Below are 17,500 nucleotides of genomic sequence, written 5' to 3'. Positions count from 1 at the left end.
TGGAGTGTTATGTGTGGTGTGTGTGTGTGGTGTGTGTGTGGTGTATGTGTGTGGTGTGAGTGGTGTGTGTGGTGTGTGTGGTGTGAGTGGTGTGTGTGGTGTGTGTGGTGTGTGTGGAGTGGTGTGTGTGGTGTGTGTGGAGTGGTGTGTGTAGAGTGATGTGTGGTGTGTTTGTGTGGTGTGTGTGGAGAGGTGTGTGTGGTGTGTGTGTGGTGTGTGCTGTGTGAGTGATGTCTGTGGTGTGTGGAGTGGTGTGTGTGGTGTGTTTGTGTGGTGTGTGTGGAGAGGTGTGGGTGGGGTGTGTGTATGTGGTGTGTTTGTGTAGTGTGTGTGGTGTGTTTGTGTGGAGTGGTGTGTGTGGTGTGTTTGTGGTGTGTGTCTGGTGTTTGTGGAGAAGTGTGTGTGGAGTGGTGTGTGTGGAGTGGTGTGTGTGGAGTGGTATGTGTGGTGTGTGTGTGTGGTGTGTGTGTGGTGTATATGTGTGGTGTGTGTGTGGTGTGTGTGATATGTGTGTGTGGTGTGTGTGTGTGTGGTGTGTGATGTGTGAGTGGTGTGTGTGGGGTGTGTAGAGTGGTGTGTGTAAAGTGGTGTGTGTGTGTGGTGTGTTTGTGTGGTGTGTGTGGAGAGGTGTGTGTGGCAAAACAACCCCCTACCTCCTCGCGGTGCCGGACGGGCAACTCTGTCGTGGACAGTGCTGTGGGGGGAGATCCAATTTTGATTGGCTCCTCCCCTCATGGCATATCTGTCCACCACAGGGGCTAAACGGGGGCTCTGGATGGGTGCGAGGGGCTGGTAACCCCTTCACCTTCAATTAATTACCACGAAACCACGAGTTAAACTGAAATATGTAACTAATAAGCTTGTGCCAGAGGCCCCGGGGGGCCAGGCGTCTATGACGTCTCCAGGCCAAACCCCAATTGGCGGAGCCAGGAGATTGAATACCTACCCTCGGGGCTACTCCAGAAACAACGAAAAGCCACTACGTGTGGCCACGTGGAATGTTCGAACGCTCACTGCAGAGGAGAGGGTGCCACTCCTCTGTCGGGAGCTGGACCGGTACCGCCTGGATCTATGCGGCATTCAGGAGGTCCGGTGGACCGGCTCTGGCTCCTGCCACCATGAGGGGTGGACAGTCCTCTACTCGGGGCAGCAGACTGCCAAACAACAGGGTGTGGGTCTTCTTTTGAATAAAATAATGAAGGGGGCGTGGGAGTGTGGCGGTGAGGTGTGGGAAGCTGTAAGTCCCAGGCTACTTTGGGCTCGCCTTCCCATCAACCGGAGGCGAGGAATGGTGGTCGTGGTTACTTATGCCCCCACCGAAGATGAACATCCGTGGAGGGATGCAGGCAACGCCGATGAGTCAGATGCCTTCTATGACATCCTGTCACAGGTGCTGGCTAAAGTGGCCCCTCGGGATAGAGTCATCATGTTGGGTGACTTCAATGCCCGAGTTGGTCATGATACTGGCACCTGGTCTGGAGTGATTGGAGGGCATGGGCCAGATCAGCTCAATAACAACGGTAGGAGGCTGCTAGATTTTTGTGCAGCCCATGGGCTTGTAATTACCAACACGCTGTTCCGGCATCGGCGCATCCACACAACATCATGGATGCATGCCGGGACCAAGCAAGAACATCTGCTGGACTACATAGTGACGGACCAGCGGATGCGAGCCCATGTCCTTGACACCAGGACCTACCGTGGAGCTGATCTGCCCTCTGACCATCGACTAGTCATCTGTAAGATGCGCCTGCCATTCTTCCACTCCGGTGGTGGGTGTACACCCAGGACCCCATTCCGACCTAAAGTAGCCTGGTCTCAGTTATCTGATGAAAGTTGCAAGCGAGAATTTCATCATCGCTTGCGGCTGGGATTGGCATCGTCCCCGACTCCTCCTGATGTCGAGGGTAAATGGGCGAGGATTAGGACTGTGACTCATGCAGCTGCAATGGCTGCTTTAGGTACGCGGTCCAGACCTCCCCAGAGACCCTGGCTGACAGAGGAGGTGTTCAGGATGGTTGAGAAAAAGCGACAGGCCCACTGTCATCGGCTACAGAATCCCATGTCAGAGATTGAGGAGGCTTACCGCAGCCTTCGCTCGGAGGTTCGGAGAGCTGTGAGGCGCTGCAAGTATGGGTGGTGGTCGCGGGTTGCTGAGGAGATGGAGTCTGCCTCAGTGGCCCGTGATCACAAATCTCTATTTAACTCCATCAAAAAAGTAACGTGCAGCGCCACACCTATTACCATCATTAGGGGAAAACACGGTGATCCAATCTCCGACCCCCAGGAACAGGTTTGCAGATTTGCTGAGCATTTCTGTGAGGTCCTGGGGGAGGGAAAATCCCTCAGCCAGGAAAACATCGTGGCACAAAGTGAGGATGACCCTGCTGAGGCTGCGGTGCCTCAAATATTGGAAGAAGTCAGCCCCTGTGAGTGGCTGGCTGAGGTGCCATCTGCTGAGGAAGTACTGAAGGCGATCCGGAGTCTGAGACCAGGAAAGGCAGCAGGCAGAGATGATCTCCCAAGCGAAATGCTGAGGGAGGGTGACGTTTGTGCACAGACTGCCCTATATGACATCATAACAACAGTCTGGACCACTGGACGGGTTCCGCAGGATTGGAAAGATGCCCTGGTGGTCCCCCTTTTTAAGAAGGGGGACCGCACAGACTGTAACAACTACAGGGGCATCTCACTCCTCAGTGTGCCGGGAAAGGTCCTGGCAAGGATTATTCAGCATCGCCTTGCCAGGCACGCTGAGGAGAGGCTTGCGGAGCCCCAATGCGGTTTCAGGAAAGGGCGGTCCAGCACAGATGCCATATTTTCTGTCCGTCTGCTACAGCAGAGGTGTAGGGAATTCCAACAAGACCTACATCTCTGCTTTATTGACCTGGTCAAGGCCTATGATACCATCAGTAGGCCTGGGCTCTGGGTCGTTCTTCGTGCTTTTGGAGTACCTGACCCTCCGATCACGATCATTAAGGACCTTCATGATGGTGAGTGGGCCCGGGTAAAACTACGTGGCCAGGAGTCAGAGCCATTCCCTGTACACCTTTGGGTGCGACAGGGATGTCCTCTGGCTCCCACATTATTTAACATCTATTTTGACCACGTAGTTCGTGAAGCCTTCAATAGCTGTACCGGGGGAATCTCCATATGGTACAGATATAATGGGAGGCTGATCGATGCCCGGGTGCGGTCAAGGGATGGCTCCCTATTGCTCAACCACGTTATGTATGCTGATGATTTGGTAATAGCTGCTCAGTCAGAGGAGGAGTTGGAGACGCTGCTGCTGAGACTGAAGCGTGCCACTAAGAGGTGGGGCCTTACCATCAGCCCCACCAAAACTAAGCACCTGCTTGGGTATTTTGTACCATCGGACACTCCACCCCCACAACTCCCAATCGGTGATGGGGCAGTTGTGGAGAGAGTGGAGAGTTTCTCATACCTGGGCAGTGTGCTTATGACTGGCTCCAGTTTAACAGCAGAGGTCTCACTCCGAATCAGTCGAGCGGCAATATCTTTTCATCGGTTGCGTAACGCTGTGTGGAAGCTACCTGGTCTGTCGCTCCGCACTAAGCTTCAGGTCTTCTCGGCCACGGTCATTCCCTCCCTTCTCTACGCTTGCGAAACGTGGACCCCCCTAATGGAACATCTTCGCCGGTTGGAAACATTTAGGCTGGCCTGCCTACGATCCATCCTGGGTTTAACCAGACTGGATTGTGTGAGGAGCTCACAAATCCTTGAAAGATCTGTGCAAGGTCCCATTGGTGAGCTCCTCCGGCGGGCAAGGCTGCGATGGCTGGGTCATGTGGCCCGCATGCCCAGCCACCGCATGCCGAAACAGCTTCAGTTCGGCCAGATTGAGGGGGCTAAGCGGGCGCGGCACGAGCTAGAGAAGAGACGGAGTGATGTGGTACAGGAGGACGTGGAGCTGAGTGGACTTGCCGATGACTGGTACCAGCGGTGTCAAGATCGGCCTCTGTGGAGGAGGCTCGTCAAGGATGCTACTGGGCAGTTGGAGGTAGTCGCCCTCCAACAACAACGGAGGGCGGAGGAGCGACGCTCAGAACAACGAGCGGAGCGCCGGGTGGCTAAAGCACAGCAGGTTGGCACAGTAGGGGGCACAGGTGGTGCATCAGCCAGTCATCTCTGTCAGTCGACCCGTGGCACCTGGGTCTGCCCCGTGACCTCCAGCCAGCGGGCGTTCGACACTTCACGTGGCCTCAGGGTGCACATAGCCTGGCACAAGCGTCGTGGTGACGTCACCGCCACTTAGTGGCGAATGGCGGTTGTTGTTGTTGTGTGGTGTGTGTGTGGTGTGTGAATGGTGTCTGTGTGGAGTGGTGTGTGTGGTGTGTTTGTGTGGTGTGTGTGGTGTGTGGTGTGTTTGTGTGGTGTGTGTGGAGAGGTGTGGGTGGTGTGTGTGTGTGGTGTGTTTGTGTAGTGTGTGGTGTGTGTGGTGTGTTTGTGTGGAGTGGTGTGTGTGGTGTGTTTGTGGTGTGTGTGTGGTGTTTGTGTGTGGTGTGTGTGTGGTGTGTGTGATGTGTGTGTGTGGTGTGGCGTGTGTGGAGTGGTGTGTGGTGTGTGTGGTGTGTGTACACGTGTAAGTGTAGTGGTGTGGTGTGTGTGGAGTGGTGTGTGTGTGGTGTGTGTGGTGTGTTTGTGGTGTGTGTGGAGTGGTGTGTGTGGTGTGTGTATGTGTGTGGTGTGTGTGGAGTGGAGTGGTGTGTGTGGGGTGGTGTGTGTGGTGTGTGGTGTGATGTGGTGTGTGTATGTGTGGTGTGTGTGGTGTGTGTGGTGTGTGTGGGGTGGTGTGTGTGGAGTGGAGTGGTGTGTGTGTGGTGTGTGTGTGGTGTGTATGTGTGGCGTGAGTGGTGTGTGTGTGGTGTGTGTGTGTGGTGTGTGTGGTGTGTGTGGTGTGATGTGGTGTGTGTATGTGTGGTGTGTGTGTGGGGTGTGTGGGGTGGTGTGTGTGGAGTGGTGTGTGTGGTGTGTGTGTGGTGTGTGTGGTGTGTATGTGTGGTGTGAGTGGTGTGTGTGGTGTGTGTACACGTGTAAGTGTAGTGGTTAGCGCGCCGCGCTACGAGCCCGTCAAACCCGAGTTCGATCCACGCTCACGGCCAACACCGGTGACGCTTATTTGAACCCGACTTGGGCCTCCCCTAGGTCGTCTCAGCTCAAATGAGTACCTGGTGCGGTGTGTAAACATCAGCATTGGGGAGACAAAGGCGGCCGGGCGTGGTGTTGGCCACACCAATCTCTCGTGTGCTGTGCCGGCCTTCATAGGGGCCACTCGCTAATTGCACTTGCCTCACCAGTCTGGCAAAGGCTATGCGGGGGATCTTTGTCTTTGATGTTCACGTGACTTGGATGTGTACATGTGTTCAGAGATAGACCAGTTGGAGGTGCACACGTATACAAAAGTTTGTGTACACTATAGTTGTGAGTTGTGTACACTAGTTGAAAGTTGTGTACATTAGTAAGTTGTTTACACTAGTTGTGTACGTGTTGATAGTTGTGTACACTAGTAAATTGTGTACACTACTTGTGTACGCTATTTGTGTACACTAGTTGAAAGTTGTGTACATTAGTAAATTGTGTACACTACTTGTGTACGTGTTGATAGTTGTGTACACTAGTAAATTGTGTACACTACTTGTGTACGCTATTTGTGTACACTAGTTGAAAGTTGTGTACATTAGTAAGTTGTGTACACTACTTGTGTACGCTATTTGTGTACACGTGTTGTAGGAGATATGGCGACGGAGTTTGAGTAAATATGAGAATGTGGAGCAGAGTGGTGAAGTATGGCGAGACAAGCCGAGAATGTGCGCATTGTTGTTGTCGTTGTTGTTGTTGTCGTCGTCGTTGTTGTTGTTGTTGTCGTTGTTGTCGTTGTCTTTGTTGTTGTCGTTGTTGTTGTTGTCGTCGTCGTTGTTGTTGTTGTTGTCGTTGTTGTCGTTGTCTTTGTTGTTGTCGTTGTCGTTGTTGTTGTCGTTGTCGTTGTTGTTGTTGTTGTCGTCGTCGTTGTTGTTGTTGTTGTCGTTGTTGTCGTTGTCTTTGTTGTTGTCGTTGTCGTTGTTGTTGTCGTTGTCGTTGTTGTTGTTGTTGTCGTCGTTGTTGTTGTCGTTGTTGTTGTCGTCGTTGTTGTTGTCGTTGTTGTTGTTGTCGTTGTTGTTGCTGTTGTTGTTGTTATCGTCGTTGTTGTTGTCGTTGTTGTCGTTGTTGTCGTTGTTGTTGTCGTTGTTGTTGTCGTTGTTGTCGTTGTTGTTGCCGTTGTTGTCGTTGTTGTTGTTGTCGTTGTCGTTGTTGTTGTCGTCGTTGTTGTTGTCGTTGTTGTTGTCGTTGTTGTTGTTGTCGTTGTTGTTGCTGTTGTTGTTATCGTCGTTGTTGTTGTCGTTGTTGTTGTCGTTGTTGTTGTTGTCGTTGTCGTTGTTGTTGTTGTTGTCGTTGTTGTTGTTGTCGTTGTTGTCGTTGTTGTTGTTGTCGTTGTTGTCGTTGTTGTTGTTGTCGTTGTTGTTGCTGTTGTTGTTGTCGTTGTTGTTGTCGTTGTTGTTGTTGTCGTTGTCGTTGTTGTCGTTGTTGTTGTTATCGTCGTTGTTGTTGTCGTTGTTGTTGTTGTCGTTGTTGCTGTTGTTGTTGTCGTTGTTGTTGTCGTTGTTGTTGTTGTTGCCGTTGTTGTCGTTGTTGTTGTTGTCGTTGTCGTTGTTGTTGTTGTTGTCGTTGTTGTTGTCGTTGTTGTCGTTGTTGTTGTCGTCGTTGTTGTTGTTGTTGTTGTTGTCGTTGTTGTCGTTGTTGTCGTCGTTGTTGTTGTTGTCGTTGTCGTTGTTGTCGTCGTTGTTGTTGTTGTCGTTGTTGTCGTTGTTGTTGTCGTTGTTGTTGTTATCGTCGTTGTTGTTGTCGTTGTTGTTGTTGTCGTTGTTGCTGTTGTTGTTGTCGTTGTTGTTGTCGTTGTTGTTGTTGTTGCCGTTGTTGTCGTTGTTGTTGTTGTCGTTGTCGTTGTTGTTGTTGTTGTCGTTGTTGTTGTCGTTGTTGTCGTTGTTGTTGTCGTCGTTGTTGTTGTTGTTGTTGTTGTCGTTGTTGTCGTTGTTGTCGTCGTTGTTGTTGTTGTCGTTGTCGTTGTTGTCGTCGTTGTTGTTGTTGTCGTTGTTGTCGTTGTTGTTGTCGTTGTTGTTGTTATCGTTGTTGTCGTTGTTGAATCCGTCCGTGGCGGGAGCTGTCGGGAAGAAGCTCCGACTCGAAGCAAACTTGAGGACTAAGTCGTGTTTACTGCCCTAGGGGGAGGGACTCGAGGCGTCGGACACCGGGCGCATCGGGCTGAGCAAACATCCCACCGTGTTTAGTGGTCACCATTGTTACCCGTGGGGACGCCGGGCTGCTCACTGCTTCAACTTGGGAGGACAACCCCCGGTGTGGGAGAGCGTTGCGGGGTGGGTGAGCCGTGCGTGTGCCACCTTGGTCAGGGGACATCTCGTCACGGGATTCGAATCTTTGTTTCCCCCGTGCGTGATGATGTTTGTGTTGCTTCATTAAAGTCTCCCTCCCTGCCTCCCTGCCTCGCCCCTCCTCTGCCCCCGTCCCGCGCCACGACTTGCTCGAGTCGGCTGCACTCCTCACGGATTCACAGACGTGCGCTGGACTTCTTTCGCACCGTACGTAGCCAACCGCGCTAATCGGAGTGAGGACAACAAACTAAACACGAACTAGCAGTTCTCATGAAATGAGTTTTCGCAGGGACACTACCAAGTAAGTTCAACAATCGCCCTTCACCACGACGTGGCGGTGACGTGACCGCGGAGCTCGTGCCAGGCTAGGTGCACCTTGAGGCCACGTGACGTGTCGAAGGCCCGCTGGCAGGAGGTCACGGCACAGACCCAGGTGCCGTGGGTTCACTGACTGAGATGCCTGGCAGATGCTCCTCACCATACCAACTCTCTGCGTTTTAGACGCCCAGCACCACCACCAGCACCATGAATGTTCCCACCACCAGCACTACTTCCACCACTACCAAAGACAAAGATCCCCCGTGTAGCATTAACAGACTGTTGGGGCAAGTGCTGTTAGCGAGCAGCACCTATGAAGGCCGGCACGGCACACGAGGGGGTGGGTTGCCAGCACCACGCCAGGCCACCTTTGTCTCTCTCGTGGTGTTGATTACAAACCACACCAGGTACTCATTTGAGGCTGAGCCAACTTAGGGGAAGCCCATGATTTAAGATAATCGTCACCGGTGTTGGCCGTAAGCGGCAGTCGAAGTTGGGTCGCCGGGTTCGTAACGCAGCGCGCTAACCGCTACACCACCGCTACCCACCATCACCACCAGCAGCACCACCACCACCAGCACCACCACCAGCAGCACCACCACCACCGCTACCCACCACCAGCACCACCACCACCGCTACTCACCACCAGCACCACCACCGCTACCCAGCACCACCACCAGCATCACCACCACCGCTACCCACCACCAGCACCACCACCAGCAGCACCACCACCACCGCTACCCACCACCAGCACCAGCATCACCACCACCGCTACCCACCACCAGCACCACCACCACCGCTACCCACCACCACTACCACCACTACCCACCACCAGCACCAGCATCACCACCACCGCTACCCACCACCAGCACCACTACCAGCAGCACCACCACCACCGCTACCCACCACCAGCACCACCACCACCGCTACCCACCACCACCACCACTACCCACCACCAGCACCACCACCACCGCTACCCACCACCAGCACCACCACCGCTACCCAGCACCACCACCAGCATCACCACCACCGCTACCCAGCACCACCACCAGCATCACCACCACCGCTACCCACCACCAGCACCACCACCGCTACTCACCACCAGCACCACCACCGCTACCCAGCACCACCACCAGCATCACCACCACCGCTACCCACCACCAGCAGCACCACCAGCACGACCATCACCAGCACCACCACCACCGCTACCCACCACCAGCACCACCACCAGCACCACCACCAGCACCACCACCAGCACGACAACCACCAGCACCACCGCCAACACCACGAGCACCAGCAGCAGCATCCCATGTACTAGTGGAATGGTTTGTGGTGCGAAATGAACGCACAGTGGCCAGCTCATGGTTGCTGTGTCACGTGGGAAATCGCGCGTAGCTCGCAGCGCGTTGCGCGATCTGGAATCGAACCTTGAACTCCAAATCGTCACGGCTGTGAACGCGGTCCCCCCCCCCTCCCTCCCCCTGACGAGAGAGACCTTCCTGTGATACAAATATAAAAATATCATTCAAATGACGATGATCACCATCACAATCCACAATCCACCACCAATCAACATTATCCATCAATCACCATCGATAACCATTCAACATCTCCGATTAGCACGGATGGCTACGTGCGGTGCGAAAGAAGTTCAACATTCATACATAATCCACCATCATCCACTATCCAACATCACCATCATTCACCGTCCAGAACCATTCACCATCCACCATCATCCACTATCCAACATCACCATCATTCACCATCCAGAACCATTCACCATCCACCATCATCCACTATCCAACATCACCATCATTCACCGTCCAGAACCATTCACCATCCACCATCATCCACTATCCAACATCACCATCATTCACCGTCCAGACCCATTCACCATCACCTGTCACCCTCCTTGAGAGTGTACCACTGTTAGCACAGCAGGAGCAGGGCAGCGCGTTCGCTGCTTGTCGCAGTGGTTCGCGGTTCGAATGTAGCGGCCGCCCTAATTAATACTGCGGGTGTAATGCCCATGGTTATACTACGCGTCGTCTGCTTCGCTCATAGTGGACGTTAAAATGACTCATTTGGGATGACGCACACGGCATACAGCACCACCCACCACCACCGCCTACAAGAAGAATATTGTCCATTACAGAGGTGTTCTGGGTTCAATCGCGCAAATATGTAAATGTGTAGTTAAACTCGCCACCACCCAATTAGTAAAGGTGTTTGTCACGTAAACAGAACGTGTGCCAATTCGTTACTCGTGCAGCACACCGCTTGTGTGTTGGAGAGTAAACCCACAACATTTACAATTCGAGTACTGTGACGTTTCGCCAGTAACGACGCATTTATATTTAGGCGATATAATAACAAAATCTATTCTGGGTACTATTGGTCGCGAAAGGCTACTACTACTGGTTCTACGTGTTACACAGAATAATGTTCGTTTGCCAGCCAGGTATGCTGAGTCACCTTGTGCCACACAGGGACAGCTGCCACTGGGGGTGCCCCCTTTCCAATGCGTGGAGACGATGGTGCAGTGTGTGATGTAAAGCGCTCGCTGAGACAAACCCGGGCGCTTGGAAGGGCGGCTCTGTACCAAACGGAATCAGTCTCGGGCAGTGTCCAGCGTGACACTGGAACGGACTCTGCGTGTTTGTTGACCCGCGTGCGTTTTCGTCCGCGTCCACTTCAGCCGGACGTGTCGACGGCGATCTGTGACCGTGCCGGGTGAGCCTCAATCCGATGCATTTTTCGGTTATTAAAAAAAACTCTAAATCCAGATGAGCTGGAATTCAAGGCGCACACACACACAAGGGCCGGGTGTGTGTGTGTGACGCTTTACCGCTGCTCCTACAATCACGTTGGCGTAGTCACGTCATCCATCTCGACTTGTTGTTTGTGGAGTGACTCATGCAGTCAGCTGTGGCTCTAGGGTTTGGTGTTACATGTTATTTATGTAGTTTATTGTTAAAAATTCGGTCACTGTTACATTGCATGTATGGCTTTATTTTGGTGATTTCTAAAAGTGTTTTGGTTTGGCCATGTTTTTGTTTGTTGTAGTACGGAGTTAGACTGATGGCCTTAATCTTAGTTGTATTGTGGTTGTTGTTGTTTGACTTGCATCCCACTGGGATTTTTGCACACAGCGTTGGTGTACGGTGCTATTTCAGGAATATTTTGATGTTTTTTCCTGGATTTTCTGTTTGCACAGTCACATAATCACTTTAAGATGTTTTCTTGTTCATGTTTTTGTTTGTTGTGGTTGTTGCTGTTGCACTCGATTCAAGAGCCGAATGGCTCACAGGGCTATACCAAAATAAATGAAAACTAAAACTATCAAATGAAAAACTTGTTGTGTGCTCACCTTTTTGTTGTTGTTGTTGTAAATAATCCTGTTCGTAGAATTATAGAAATATGGATGTGCAATGATATAAGATTCGTTTTATTATTGATAGGCGATGCATTGCATCTGCAGTGGTCGTGCATTACGTCAGATAATCCCTTCTGTAAGGCAGCCTGGTGAGATCGAGAAAGGAGTGGCGCCCTTTGTTGAAGCGATGTCTCGTCCAGCGGTGTACATGGAAGCTGCCATTCAGTGTGGTTTGTTTCGACTGCCGCGCCTGGAAATCGAACCGACGACTCTTTTGCAAACCGAGTGCGAGACTAACCAGCAGCGTAGAGAGTAGACAAACTAGAGAGTAGACAAACTAGAGAGTAGACAAACTAGACTCTCTAGACTCTAGAGCCCTCTAGACAAACTATTCTGTAGACTCTAGAGCCCTCTAGACTCTATACTCTACACTCTAGTCTCTAGTCTCTAGAGTCTACACTCTAGAGTCTAGAGTCTAGACAAACTAGAGTCTAGAGTCTAGAGCCCTCTAGACAAACTAGAGTCTAGACAAACTAGAGTCTAGAGTCTAGAGCCCTCTAGACAAACTAGAGTCTAGAGTCTAGACAAACTAGTGTCTAGAGTCTAGAGCCCTCTAGACAAACTAGAGTCTAGAGTTCATAGTTCATTTATTTGGTATAGCCCTGTGAGCTATTCGGTTCTTGAATCGGGTGCAACCGCAACAAACAAAAAACATGAACAAGAAAACATCTTAAAGTGATTATGTGACTGTGCAAACAGAAAAATACAGGAAAAAGATATCAAAATATTCCTGAAATAGCACCGTACACCAACGCTGTGCGCAAAAATCCCAGTGGGATGCAAGTCAAATAACAACAACAACCACAAGACAACTAAGATTAAGGCCATCAGTCTAACTCCGTACTAGAATAAACAAAAACATGGCCAAAACAAAAAAACGTTTTCGAAATCACCAAAATAAAAGCCATAAATCCAATGTAACAGTGATCATAGGGACTGTGACCGATTTTTTAACAATAAACTACATAAATAAATTATAACACCAAAATCTAGAGCCATATTTTAGGCCACTGAATAGCAGTGGCAGCTAAGGTTGTACAACTCCTCTAGAGCAGTTTTGAGTGAAGATCTCATAGGTAGTGATTCAAGTTGCAGTTTATTGGCAATAGCATTCCAGACCCTGGGGGCATCAATAGCAAAGGCCCTTCCTCCAGTTTTTGTACGGCAATCGGGAATGTGAAGCTGGTAAATGAGCGAAGACCTGAGGTCAAATTTGTTCTTTGAAACAGAGAGGAGATCCAGTAGGTAGTCTGCGGAATTTTTTGTAAGTACATCGTGAATAAATAAGATCTGGTGCACAAGCCGTCGAACATTAAGAGATGTTAAGTTTGACCCAATGTAGAGATCACAGTGGTGAGTCCTATATGGGGAGTTCAATGTAAATCTTAAGGCCGAGTGATAGATGGAATCAAGCTTCTTCAGTACAGTACTTGGGGCTGATTTATACACGATGTCACAGTAGTCAAGTAGAGGCAGTATGGCAGCTTTTATCAATTCCAAACGGAACATTGGGGGGAAGCAGTGCTTGTGTCGATACAGAAAACCAATTTTTATTTTTGTCTTTTTACCAATATAATCAATGTGATCTTCAAAACTAAGTTTTGAATCCAGGATGACCCCAAGATACTTATAGATCTTGACTTGATATATTTGATAATTATTCAAGGAATGTAATTGGGGAAAAATTACTTCCTGCTTTAGTCCCGGAGAGAAGCATAGCACCTTGGTTTTGGAGGTATTCAGGACTAGTTTAAGAGAAACTAGCTGATGTTGTAGTTTGTTGAAATCACCCTGGAGCTTAGCAATCACGTCATCCGGAGAGCGGCCAGCAGTAATCAGTATCGTGTCATCTGCAAAAAGATTTACCCTGGAATGATCCAGTTCAGTGCCCAAGTCATTGACATAAAGAGAGAACAAGAGGGGGCCAAGGATGGAACCCTGACTCTGATATAACTCTGATGTGACTCTGATGTGACACTGACTCTGATGTGACTCTGATATGACTCTGATGTGACTCTGATATGACTCTGATGTCACTCTGATGTGACTCTGACTCTGATGTGACTCTGATGTGACTCTGATATGACTCTGATGTCACACTGATGTGACTGTGATGTGACTCTGACTCTGATGTGACTCTGATATGACTCTGATGTGACTCTGATGTGACTCTGACTCTGATGTGACACTGATGTGACACTGATGTGACGCTGACTCTGATGTGACTCTGATATAACTCTGATGTGACTGATATGACTTTGATGTCACTCTGATGTGACTCTGATGTGACTTTGATGTGACTCTGATGTCACTCTGACTCTCATGTGATTCTGATGTCACTCTGATGTCACTAATGTCACTCTGATGTCACTCTAATGTCACTCTGATGTCACTGATGTCACTCTGACTCTGATGTGACTGTGATGTGACTCTGATGTGACTCTGATGTGACTCCAGTATATCATGATGGTGACGTTGATGGCGACGGTGATAATGATGATGGATAACCGTGTATGCTGCTGCTGTTGCTGATGATGATGCACCCTACCGATCATGCCGCTGATGCTGCTGATGCTGCTGATGATGCCTCCAAATGATCATCCTGCTGATGGTGGTGACTCTTTCTGATCATGCCGGTGATGATGGTGCTGCTGGTGACGATGCCTGCGACTCATCATGCTGTTGATGCTGCTGCTGGTGACGATGCCTGCGACTCATCATGCTGTTGATGATGATGATGACGATGCCTGCTACTCATCATGCCGTTGATGCTGCTGCTGCTGATGATGATTCCTGCGACTCATCATGCTGTTGATGGTGCTGCTGCTGATGATGATTCCTGCTACTCATCATGCCGTTGATGCTGCTGCTGCTGATGATGATTCCTGCTACTCATCATGCCGTTGATGCTGCTGCTGCTGCTGCTGATGATTCCTGCGACTCATCATGCTGTTGATGGTGCTGCTGATGATGCCTGCGACTCATCATGCTGTTGATGATGATGACGACGATGCCTGCTACTCATCATGCTGTTGATGATGATGATGCCTGCTACTCATCATGCTGTTGATGATGATGATGATGACGACGATGCCTGCTACTCATCATGCTGTTGATGATGATGATGCCTGCTACTCATCATGCTGTTGTTGATGATGATGACGACGATGCCTGCTACTCATCATGCTGTTGATGATGGTGATGACGATGCCTGCTACTCATCATGCTGTTGATGATGATGATGACGATGCCTGCTACTCATCATGCTGTTGATGATGGTGATGCCTGCTACTCATCATGCTGTTGATGATGATGATGCCTGCTACTCATCATGCTGTTGATGATGATGATGACGACGATGCCTGCTACTCATCATGCTGTTGATGATGATGCCTGCTACTCATCATGCTGTTGTTGATGATGATGACGACGATGCCTGCTACTCATCATGCTGTTGATGATGGTGATGACGATGCCTGCTACTCATCATGCTGTTGATGATGATGATGATGACGATGCCTGCTACTCATCATGCTGTTGATGATGGTGATGACGATGGCTGCTACTCATCATGCTGTTGATGATGATGATGATGACGATGCCTGCTACTCATCATGCTGTTGATGATGATGATGACGATGCCTGCTACTCATCATGCTGTTGATGATGGTGCTGATGACGATGCCTGCTACTCATCATGCTGTTGATGATGATGCTGATGACGATGCCTGCTACTCATCATGCTGTTGATGATGATCATGACGATGCCTGCTACTCATCATGCTGTTGATGATGATTATGATGACGATGCCTGCTACTCATCATGCTGTTGATGATGCTGCTGATAACGATGCCTGCTACTCATCATGCTGTTGATGATGATGATGCCTGCTACTCATCATGCTGTTGATGATGATGATGATGACGACGATGCCTGCTACTCATCATGCTGTTGATGATGATGATGCCTGCTACTCATCATGCTGTTGTTGATGATGATGACGACGATGCCTGCTACTCATCATGCTGTTGATGATGGTGATGACGATGCCTGCTACTCATCATGCTGTTGATGATGATGATGACGATGCCTGCTACTCATCATGCTGTTGATGATGGTGATGCCTGCTACTCATCATGCTGTTGATGATGATGATGCCTGCTACTCATCATGCTGTTGATGATGATGATGACGACGATGCCTGCTACTCATCATGCTGTTGATGATGATGCCTGCTACTCATCATGCTGTTGTTGATGATGATGACGACGATGCCTGCTACTCATCATGCTGTTGATGATGGTGATGACGATGCCTGCTACTCATCATGCTGTTGATGATGATGATGATGACGATGCCTGCTACTCATCATGCTGTTGATGATGGTGATGACGATGGCTGCTACTCATCATGCTGTTGATGATGATGATGATGACGATGCCTGCTACTCATCATGCTGTTGATGATGATGATGACGATGCCTGCTACTCATCATGCTGTTGATGATGGTGCTGATGACGATGCCTGCTACTCATCATGCTGTTGATGATGATGCTGATGACGATGCCTGCTACTCATCATGCTGTTGATGATGATCATGACGATGCCTGCTACTCATCATGCTGTTGATGATGATTATGATGACGATGCCTGCTACTCATCATGCTGTTGATGATGCTGCTGATAACGATGCCTGCTACTCATCATGCTGTTGATGATGATCATGACGATGCCTGCTACTCATCATGCTGTTGATGATGACGATGCCTGCTACTCATCATGCTGTTGATGATGATGATGACGATGCCTGCTACTCATCATGCTGTTGATGATGGTGCTGATGATGATTCCTGCGACTCATCATGCTGTTGATGATGATGATGATGACGATGCCTGCTACTCATCATGCCGTTGATGATGATGACGACGATGCCTGCTACTCATCATGCTGTTGATGATGATGCTGATGATGATGCCTGCTACTCATCATGCTGTTGATGATGGTGCTGATGATGATGCCTGCTACTCATCATGCTGTTGATGATGATGATGACGAGTCACCGCCCGTGTTCACACGCTCTGTCGTGACGTCATGCCATCTGTCGCCCGCTGTGGCCGCGCGCCTGTGAATGAGATGCGGGGAGAACGCTGCAATTCACGCGAATTAGCGCGGCTTAAGGGCTTCATGAGAGGGCTCAGTGTGTCACAGTGTGTGTGTCACAGTGTGTGTCACAGTGTGTGTCACAGTGTGTGTCACAGTGTGTCACAGTGTGTGTCACAGTGTGTGTGTCACAGTGTGTGTGTCACAGTGTGTGTTACAGTGTGTGTGTGTCACTGTGTGTGTCACAGTGTGTGTCACAGTGTGTGTGTCACAGTGTGTGTGTCACAGTGTGTGTCACAGTGTGTCACAGTGTGTCACAGTGTGTGTGTCACAGTGTGTGTCACAGTGTGTCACAGTGTGTCACAGTGTGTGTGTCACGGTGTGTCACAGTGTGTGTGTCACAGTGTGTCACAGTGTGTGTCACAGTGTGTGTGTCACAGTGTGTCACAGTGTGCCACAGTGTGTGTGTCACAGTATGTGTCACAGTGTGTGTCACAGTGTGTCACAGTGTGTGTGTGTGTCACAGTGTGTGTGTCACAGTGTGTCACAGTGTGTGTCACAGTGTGTGTGTCACAGTGTGTCACAGTGTGTGTCGCAGTGTGTGTCACAGTGTGTGTGTCACGGTGTGTCACAGTGTGTGTCACAGTGTGTCACAGTGTGTGTCACAGTGTATGTGTCACAGTGTGTCACAGTGTGTCACAGTGTGTGTGTCACAGTGTGTGTCACAGTGTGTGTCGCAGTGTGTGTGTCACAGTGTGTGTCACAGTGTGTCACAGTGTGTGTCACAGTGTGTGTGTCACAGTGTGTCACAGTGTGTGTCACAGTGTATGTGTCACAGTGTGTCACAGGAAAACATCGTTGCACAAGGTGAGGATGACCCTGCTGAGGCTGCGGTGCCTCAAATATTGGAAGAAGTCACCCCCTGTGAGTGGCTGGCTGAGGTGCCATCTGCTGAGGAAGTATTGAAGGCGATCCGGAGTCTGAGACCAGGAAAGGCAGCGGGCAGAGATGATCTCCCAAGCGAAATGCTGAGGGAGGGTGGCGTTTGTGCACAGACTGCCCTATATGACATCATAACAACGGTCTGGACCACTGGACGGGTTCCGCAGGATTGGAAGGATGCCCTGGTGGTCCCCCTTTTTAAGAAGGGGGACCGCACAGACTGTAACAACTACAGGGGCATCTCACTCCTCAGTGTG

Source organism: Petromyzon marinus, chromosome 52 (assembly GCF_048934315.1).
Source record: "Petromyzon marinus isolate PM22_M1 ecotype Great Lakes invasive population chromosome 52, UKy_Petmar_22M1.pri1.0, whole genome shotgun sequence".
Taxonomy (NCBI): domain Eukaryota; kingdom Metazoa; phylum Chordata; class Hyperoartia; order Petromyzontiformes; family Petromyzontidae; genus Petromyzon; species Petromyzon marinus.
The sequence above is the reverse complement of the archived record's forward strand: the minus strand, read 5'-3'. Positions refer to the sequence as shown.